Raw genomic sequence first — 9,546 nt, 5'->3', positions numbered from 1 at the left:
CAGTTGGTTGGCCAGATAGCTATCTTCCAAATTTCTTGACATGGACTATCACTGCATGAGCGTGTTGAAATATTTCCATTCCTATCCCTTCCTTGCTTTTCACTAATGCTTACATTGCAGCTTCAACTTCCTCTTGGCCTTTTGAACTAGTAGAACCTCAACTAATTCTTGGGAACAGAGACTCTGTACACTCCGTCCATATTCTTTGGATTCTCCCTACATCATTCAATAGTTTGATAAATAATCCTTGAACATTGTAATCTGAGGCTTGGATTTTTTCTTCTGTTCTTTCAATTTATGATATGCTGACCGTACTCATTCCTTTTGCTTTCCTAATTCCAGGTCTTTACATGTTACAATATAATTCTTTACTTTATCTTCTCAAGCTGGCCTTTCAAATTTTTCTGTTCAACTCTTTTATTTCATCATTTCTTCCATTTGCTTTAACTGCTTTAGGTTCAAGAGCAAGTTTCACAGTCTCCTCTGATATCCACTGTAGTATTTTCTTTCTTTCCTGTATTATTAATGATCTTTTTGAGGAGCCCCCAATAAAATGATTTATGATAAATAAATAAATAGCCACAGGTGACATGACAAAAAAAAAAAGATTGATGACCTTGATGCTATTTCACAAGTCTTCTGGTAGCTGATCATTAATGTTCAATATGTCCGAACCATTCTTGAGATAGGCTCTAAATTCAGGTGAGATATTGTGATAGTAAGGTTTGATGTCAATTTAGCTTGACCAGGATCTTCAGAAGGTGCAGGTCACACTCTCCTTGGAGGTATGACCTATTTCATAGCTATAAGTAGACTGTGGAGAATGGGCTCACTCTTTTTCTTCCTGATGAAATGACCCTGGACCCTACGTCTGGCTTCTTGGGATGGCAATCACCATGAGACCTGCTGACCCTAAGAGCTGTCTGTGGCCTGCCAACTGCCTGTTGACTTTGGATTCTCCCAACTCTGCCTCCACCAACCTGTGGTTTTCCTGTTTCTTGGGCTATTCCTCCAACAGCTTCAGGAGTCTGGAAGGGCCTCTAGTTTGCATCTGATTTATGGGCTGGAGTTGGACTGGGGTTTCTTGTTGTGTGGACTTCTTAATGTAAAATTCTTTATTGATATAAATTTCCTTCTTCTACATGTATCAGTATCACTGGTTTGTTTCTCTAGAAACCCCAGCCGACCACAGATATAATATAGGCTGTATTTGGGCTCTTTTGCGTTCTTATTTTAATTTTCTTCAGGTTTGACTTGAACTTGCATATTAGTAATTGATAGTCTTTTACATAGTTGGCCCCCGGTCTTGTTTTGTCTCAATGATATTGAGCTTCTCTATCATGTCTTCCCACAGATTTAATCAATTCCATTCCTGTGTTTTCCACATGTATATATGCCGCTCCTGTTGTTGAATAAAGGTGTTTGCAATGAGGAAGTTATTGCTCTTGCAGAATTCTTTCATGCAGTCTTCAGCTTCTTTTCGATCCCCAAAGCCATAGTTTCTAATTATTCTTCCTTCCTTTTTGTTTCCATGTGTGCATTCCAATTGTCAGCAATTATTAATGCATTTTCAGTACATGTGTGGTCAATTTCAGACTAAAGAAGTTGGTACAATTCTTCATTGGCTTTAGTGGTTTGTGAGAAAATTTGAATAATGGTTCTATTAACTGGCCTTCCTTGTGTATGAAGATAGATATTATTCTGTCACAGGCAGCATTGCACTTCAAGATAGATCTAAAAATGCTCTTTTTGAGGATGAAAGAGACATTCTTTTGAATTTGTCATTGTCAGCATAGTCATTCTTATCATTTTAAGATTCAAAGGGACTATTTCAACTCACCAATGCCTAGGATATTGATCTTTATAGGTCAGATTCCGTTTTTTTATGATTTCCAATTTTCCTAGATTCTTATTTTGCACGTTTGATGTTCTGATTATTAATGAATGGTTGCAATGATTTTTCTCATTTTGAATTATAATCCATTAGCAAATGAAGGTGCCAGAAGCTTTAGTACACTTTGTTGCTAGATGCCTTCAAGTCAGTTCTGTCTCATAATAATGCCTACACAACAGAATGAAACATTGCCTGGTCCTACCCCATACTCAAAAATTTTGTTATGTTTGAGTCCATTGTTGTAGGAATTGTCTAGATCCATTTGATCGGGTGTCTTCCTCTTTTTGCAACCCCTCCACTGTAATGTGTATGATGTCCTCCAGGGACTGGTCTGTCCTGATAACATCTGCAAAGTACATGAGATGAAGTCTCGCCATCCTATCTGCCAAGGAACATTTAGCTGCACTTCTTCTCAGACAGATTTGTTTGTTCTTCTCTCCACCCATGGTACTTTCAGTATTTTTTGTCAGTACCTTAATTCAAATGCACCAGTTCTCCTTCAGTCGTTCTCATTCAATGTTCAAATTTCACATGCATAAGGTGTGGCGGAAAATGCCATGCCTTGGGCCAGGCGCAACGTAATCCTAAGTGAAATTCTTGATCTTCAGTACTTTAAAGTGGTTATGTGCAGTAGATTTGCCTAATGCAATATGTTATTTGGTTTTTTGATTGTTGTTTCCATGAGCATTAGTTGTGAATCTAAGCAAGACGAAATCCTTGATAACTTCCATATTTTCTCCATTTATTATGATGTTATCTACAGCTCCTGTTGTGAGGTTTTGAGTTATCATTAAGGTGGACTCTACTTTGAGGAAGCTCTCCTTCTCGGTGATATTTTGATTGTTTTGCAATCTGAGGGGCTCATTTTCTGGCATTATATCAGACAATATTTTACTGCTATGCATAAAGTTTTCAATGGTGAATCCCTCAGAAGTGGACTGATTGTTTTGTCGTCCTGTCAGTTCTTAGTCTGGAAGCTGTGTTGAAATCTGTTCACCGTGGGTGATCCTGCCTGGTATTTGAAGTACTAGTGGACTAACTCCCAGCATCACAGCAAAGCACAAGCTACCACAGTGCAGCAAATTGACAGATGGGGCACGGGAGGGGAGTTGTCATTGTTAGACACTGTTAATTTGGCTCTAACTCATAGCACCCACAGCCTGTTTCCTCACAGTGAATGTTGGAGACCATTTTTGCAGCCAGTATGCCAATTCATCCCATTGAGGACCTTCTTCTTTTTTTCACCACTCCACTTTACCAAGTATGATATCCTTCTCTAGGGACTATGCTCAGCTGTTAACATGTCCAAAGTATGTGATATGAAGTCTTGCCATTCTCACGTCTAGGAAGCATTCTGGCTCTACTTCCGCCAAGAAAGATTTGTTCCTTCTTCTGAAAGTCCATGGAATATTCAATATTCTTCACCAGCATCATAATTCAAAGACATCAACTTTTATTTTATCTTTCATAATTATTGTCCATTTTCAAGTACATATGAGGTGATTGAAAATGCCATAGTATGATAGTTATATAATTTTATGTCAGTTTGAAGATATGTAAAAGTGTAAGGTTGGTATCCAATCTGTCAATCACACCATAGTCTGATGGTGCCTCTTTGTGGCCATGGCCTTCTCATAAGGAGGGCCCTGGGAACCTCCCCTTCTTTTTGCATTCACCTGACTGCTTCCTGCCCACGTTGAGAGCTGCCAGAGTCTTGCCATGCTTCCATCGACCTTGGGTCCACACGACATTGCAATCACTGGCCTTTGACATCCCTGCATTCTGCATCATTGCATGTAACTGCGTAAGTTGGAAAGGAACTTATGGGCTAGTGTTGGACATATGGACTTGAGTTGGACTGGCCTGGGATATTTCCTTGAAATAGAAATACTATAATGACTTCTTGATTAAAAACTATTTATTGCACATATATGAGTGTCACTTGATTTGTGTCTCTAGTCAGCCTGGATTACATCCAGTTCTCTGCCATCAAGTTGATTCCAACCCTTAGCAACTCTATAGGACAGGGGAGAGATATCCCTGTGGGTTTCCAATACTGGAACTTTGTATGGGAGCAGAACTGCTGATCTTGTGTTGAGCAACCCAACCGGGTTGGTTCTGATGCATTATGTTTGTAACCACTATACCACTAGGGCTCAGCTGTGCCTTATTCCTCAAAGTGACATCTTTTAACACTGGAAATTGGTCTTCAGCAAGATCTACCAGTGTACTCGTTCATATGACTTATTTTCTTTTTACACTGTTTTGATTGTGATGTGAGGGAAAATCTACAGAGTATATTGATTTTCTTTACAATTCATGCAATGTTTTATGATATTGATTGCAATACCTACAATGCAATACTACTTTTCCTATTCCCTCCCTTTGTTTGCCGTTTCCATTGGTCTTTCGTTCCCATGCCTTCCTGCCTTCTGAGTAACTCCCTGACAAATGCTGGGCTCTGAATTGTACATCGTTGACAGTATAGGTCTCCTATTTGGGGGCTGAAAGTTGAGCCATGGAGGTGAGGTCAGGTGTCAAATGGGAATTCCACTAGTGCCTATCATATCCTAAGGTTAGTCTTCTTATTTTGAGTTCTACATTTTCCCCAGTTGATCCAGGGCCTACTACTGTGAGCACTTTCAGAGCAATCTGCAGTGAGAACCCTATGCTACCTTGGTCTTCTGGACTCAGCGCTGTGGAGCCTGGGCTTCATGTGGTCAGTGAATCCCTTTCATCTTCTTTTGATGCTATCTGTGTAATTCTGTATTTTGAATTTCTCTTCAATTTTTTCAGCTAGTGAAATGCACATGCTTTTCATTTTTGCTGTCCTAATTCCAGGTCTTTGCACCTTTTAATATAATTCTTTATTCCATCTTTTTGAATTCCCCTTTGAAATTTTATGTTCAGCTTCTTTATTCAGCGTCTTTACTTCATCAATTATTTCTATATTTCTCTCTCTCTTTTTCGTACTTCATCATTTCTTTCATTGGCTTCAGCTACTCCACATTCAAGGTGACATCCGTTTTGTCTTTTCTTTAGTTTCTATCTTTTTAATTATCTTTGAATTTCTTTATTTATGATGTTCTTGATATTATTGCAGAACTCGTATCATCTCAGGTGATTTGTGTTCAATGTGTCAACTTTCTTCTTGAAGTAGCCTCTAATTTAGATGAGATATACTCAAATTCATACTTTGACTCTTGGGGACTTGTTTTAATTTTGTTGGAATTCGAGTTGAATTTGCCATTGATGGTTTGTTCCACAGTTCGTCTCCAGTCTCGTGACTGATGATATTGAACTTCTTTATACCGTAAATACTTGAGTATAAGCCGAGATTTTTCAGCACATTTTTTATGCTGAAAAAGCACCCCAGCTTTGGGGGGTAAAATTAGTTGCCTTGGGTTATACTCGAGTATGTATAGTAGATTATTTCAACAGATATAGTTGATTTAATTCCTGTGTATTTCTATCCAATATACATAATCCATGTCTATGGTTACTGTTTACATCCCTGAAAAATAAATGTTCAATCAATAAGCCATCCTTATTGGAAAATTCTATCATGAGATCTCCCATGTGGCTTCCATCCCCATGGCCATATTTTCTAACTAGTGATCCTCCTCCTTAGTTTCCAATTTTTGCATTCAAGTCATCAGTAATCTTGATTGCATGTTTCATCAATTTCAGACTGAAAAGGTTGGTAAAAATCCTCAATGGCTTTATTGTTAGCATTAGTGGTTGGTGTGTAAATTTGAATAATAACTTTATTAATTATTCATCCTTGTAGGTGTAATATATCCTACACCTAACAATGGTGAACATTGGAATCGATGTTGAAACATTCTCTTTTTTAACATGAAAGTCATCCATTCCTTTCAAATTTGTTACTCTGGTATGTAAACCATATTATTGTGACATTCAAAATGGCCAATACCAGTCTATTTCAGTTCAATAACACCTAGAGTGTTTGATCTTTATGTGTTCCATTTTTTCATGGCTTCCAATTTTTCTAGATCCATATTTCATGCATCCCATCTTCTTGTTAGTGGTTATTGCAGTACTGCTGTTTCTTCTCATTTTGAGTCATTGCCACATCAACAAATATAGGTCCTGAAAACTTTATATCACTAAGGTCAACTCTACTTTGAGGAGACAGCTCTTCCCCAATTATATTTTGAGTGTCTTCCAACTTGAGGGGTTCATCATCCTGCACTATATGAAACAATATTCCACTGCTATCAATGTGCTCCACAAACACCACTATTTTTTTCAGATGTAGATTGGCAGGTTATTCTTTCTAGTCTATTTAGCTTGTAAGCTTTTCTGAAAATTTTCCACCACGGGTAACTATGCTTGTGTTTGAAATACCAGTGGTATATCTCACAGGATCATGATGACTTTCAAGTTATGATAGTTCAAGAACCTGACATGTCTGACAACTTGGCATGCTAGCCTAATTCCGAATGGCCAGCACATCTCTCTTCTTGCTTTCTCTAGTTTCTGTAGACCACTGTACCTGAGCATGCATGGCTTAGGAGGTTGTGGAGTTAATTCTTGCTTCCTGGAGTAACCCTTAACCAATGACCCATAGGAGTTGTTGGACAAATAGCCACACTCCCTCACATTCTGGGCAGAATAACTAGTGGATTTTCTACAGTGTCTCCAGTAAGATTAACCTTCAGTTGCTCACAATTTTAAATTGTTTGATAATGTACTTTTCATTGGCTGCCTTCTTTCCCTTTTCTATTTCCCATTTCCTTATTGATATCTCCCCAGAAAATGGCTTAATTAAAACCTTTGTCTCAGGATCTAATCCTATGGGGAACCCAAACTCAATCACACAAGACATTTGTCAAATCATGGACTTAGTGGTTATATCTATTATATGTGTAGGTCATGGAAGAGGAGAATTCATACCATCCCTTTGAATAGTCACTCGGAGTGCCAACTGGGTCCCCAGCATAGATCCTGGACATCAAAACTCACTGTTTCCTGTATCATAACACTTCCTTTTAGACTTCAGTCATTCAAAAAACTCAACAAATAGCTTGCTGTCTCACTTCAAATTTTGTAGTGTGCAAATATGGCTATGTTTTCATTGTGTGTTTAGCCCTGGACAAATCAGCTTTGACCAGGAAGGTGAAGTCATGTGGAAAAACAAACCAAAAACACTAGCAGCTGTGTGTTGTGGAAGAAAACCCTGTGGATGAAGTGCAATTTTTAGGGAACAGAGACCAGTAAGATAAACCAATAAGTGTCCACTGTTCTGATGTTAAGGAGAACCCTGGTGAGGCAGTAATTAAGCACTTAAGGGCTAATCAATCAGCAGTTCAAACCCACCATCTTCCCCAAGGAAGAGTTACGATGTGGCAGTCTGACCCCCTTAAGATTTACATTTATTACCACTACCAACTGATCTGAGAGGGATAGCATTAGGGGATCCTGGATCGCATTCTTAACGAGCTCTAATGGCAGAGTGGACTCCTCATTGATCTCCTAACCGCAAAGAAAGTGGTTCTAACCTATCAGTTGGTCCATGTGAGAAATATGAGTTTGTCTGCTCTGGTAAAGATTTAAGCCTTGGAAAAATCAAAGGGTGAAGTTCTATTCTATCTTGTAGGGTCTCTATGAGTCAGCTTCAACACAATGATAATGAGTTTGCTTTGGAATTTTGGGATAGAATAGGAGAAATATGTGCAACAAAGTTTAAACTTATTTTAAATGTTCAGTGGTATTGCTCAGAGAGAGATTCTTGGAACCCACAAGACTGTTGTCCTTAGGCACCTTCAGATCTGGAACTGAACTCACTCCCTTGGCTCAATCTTCAGCCAAACAATAGGTAGATCTATAAGGTAAAAAGTAACACTAATCAACTATTTGAATCAAAAGGATATAATTTATTCAAAGATAAAGTTCAGAAGGGTCAGGAAAGAAGGGGGAATGGAAACAGGAAATACAAGGAGGAAGTGCGATAAGTGATATTACGTTGAGCAGATTGCAGTCAATATCATGAAGCAAAATATGTGTGAACTGTCAAATGGAAAACGGATGTATTCTGTAAACCTTCACCCAACTCACAATAAAGAGATTTTTTGTCAGCCTTGGAAACCTATGAGGCAATACTATTCAGTCCTATAGGGTACCCATGAGTTGAAATCAACTCAGTGGCAATGGGATATTGATACTGATGCTTTCTGCCGATTCTAAAAAATAGGGTTATTAGCAATTATTGTGGAAATAGCATGAATGAGACTATGTAAATGGGGTTGGTTACAGATAAATTCTTGCAAATGTTAAAGGATAAGTGATTGAGGATGGACTTACCCAAAAAGAGAAAATTATTGCAAGACTTTGTTCCAGGGATAAAATAAAAATAGGTTTCCTGTGGGTAAGACTTAAGCCTATAGATATGGAATTTAAGGAACTGGTATTCCATGATGGTCACCTTCCCGACACAATCACTCAAGACAAAAAGTGGGTGTATAAACAAATGAGGTGAAGAAAGCTTATGGAGCCTAGCTATCAAAAGATAAAGAGTCTAGGGTTTTAAAAACTAGAAGGTTCACAAGTGGCCATCTAGCTTAGAAGCAATAAAGCGCACATGAAAGAAGCACACCAGCCTGTGTGATCACAAGATGTAGAAGGGATCAGGTATCAGGCATCAAAGAACAAAAAAATCATATCATTGTGAATGAGGGGGGGTACAGTTAGGGGATCCAAGATCTATCTGTAGGCAACTGGACAACCCCTTACAGAAGGGTCGCTGGGAGGAGATGAGCCAGTCAGGATGCAGTGTAGCAACGATGAAACATATAACTTTCCTCTCATTCCTAAATGCTACCGCGCCCACTATCATGATCCCAATTCTACCTTACAAACCTGGCTAGACCAGAGAATATACACTGGTCCATATAGGAACTGGAAACACAGGGAAACCAGGACAGATGAACCCTTCAGGACCAGTGCTGAGAGTAGCAATAACAGGAGGATGGAGGAAAGGTGGGGTAGAAAGAGGGATCTGATTACAAGGATCTACATATAACCTCCTCCATGAGGGAGGGACAACAAAAAAGTGGGTGAAGGTAGATGTCGGACAGTGTAAGATAGGACAGAATAATAATTTATAAATTATCAAGGGTCCATGAGGGAGGGGAAGGGGGAAGGAGGGGAAATGAGGAGCTACTACCAAGGGCTCAAGTAGAAAGCAAATGTTTTGAGAATGATGATGGCAACAAATGTACGCAGTGGATGTATGTATAGATTGTGATAAGAGTTGTAGGAGCCCCCAATAAAATGATTCTTTTTAAAAACCTCAAAGAGCAAAACACACTATGGTTTATTATACATCAATGATACTTCAATAAAATTACATAAAAAAGGGGAAAAAGAAATGGAATTTAAGGTAAAGAAAGTATTCCCTTTGAGGACCATATTGCAAATATATATTTAGGCAGGCAATTAGATAAAGACATTTTAAGTCTGGGCTTCTATACCTGCCATCTGTCTGTTATGAATAGTATAATTAGCAACTAGAATCTCTCACACAAAATCAACTCAATATGGTATTTCTGGTCTGACCTCCGTGGTATTCTACTCTGCTTTGATGGAGCTCATCATATCATGACTCTATAACAAGATTGAGGAGTTAT

Source organism: Tenrec ecaudatus (assembly GCF_050624435.1).
Source record: "Tenrec ecaudatus isolate mTenEca1 chromosome 2 unlocalized genomic scaffold, mTenEca1.hap1 SUPER_2_unloc_17, whole genome shotgun sequence".
NCBI classification, from domain to species: domain Eukaryota; kingdom Metazoa; phylum Chordata; class Mammalia; order Afrosoricida; family Tenrecidae; genus Tenrec; species Tenrec ecaudatus.
The sequence above is the reverse complement of the archived record's forward strand: the minus strand, read 5'-3'. Positions refer to the sequence as shown.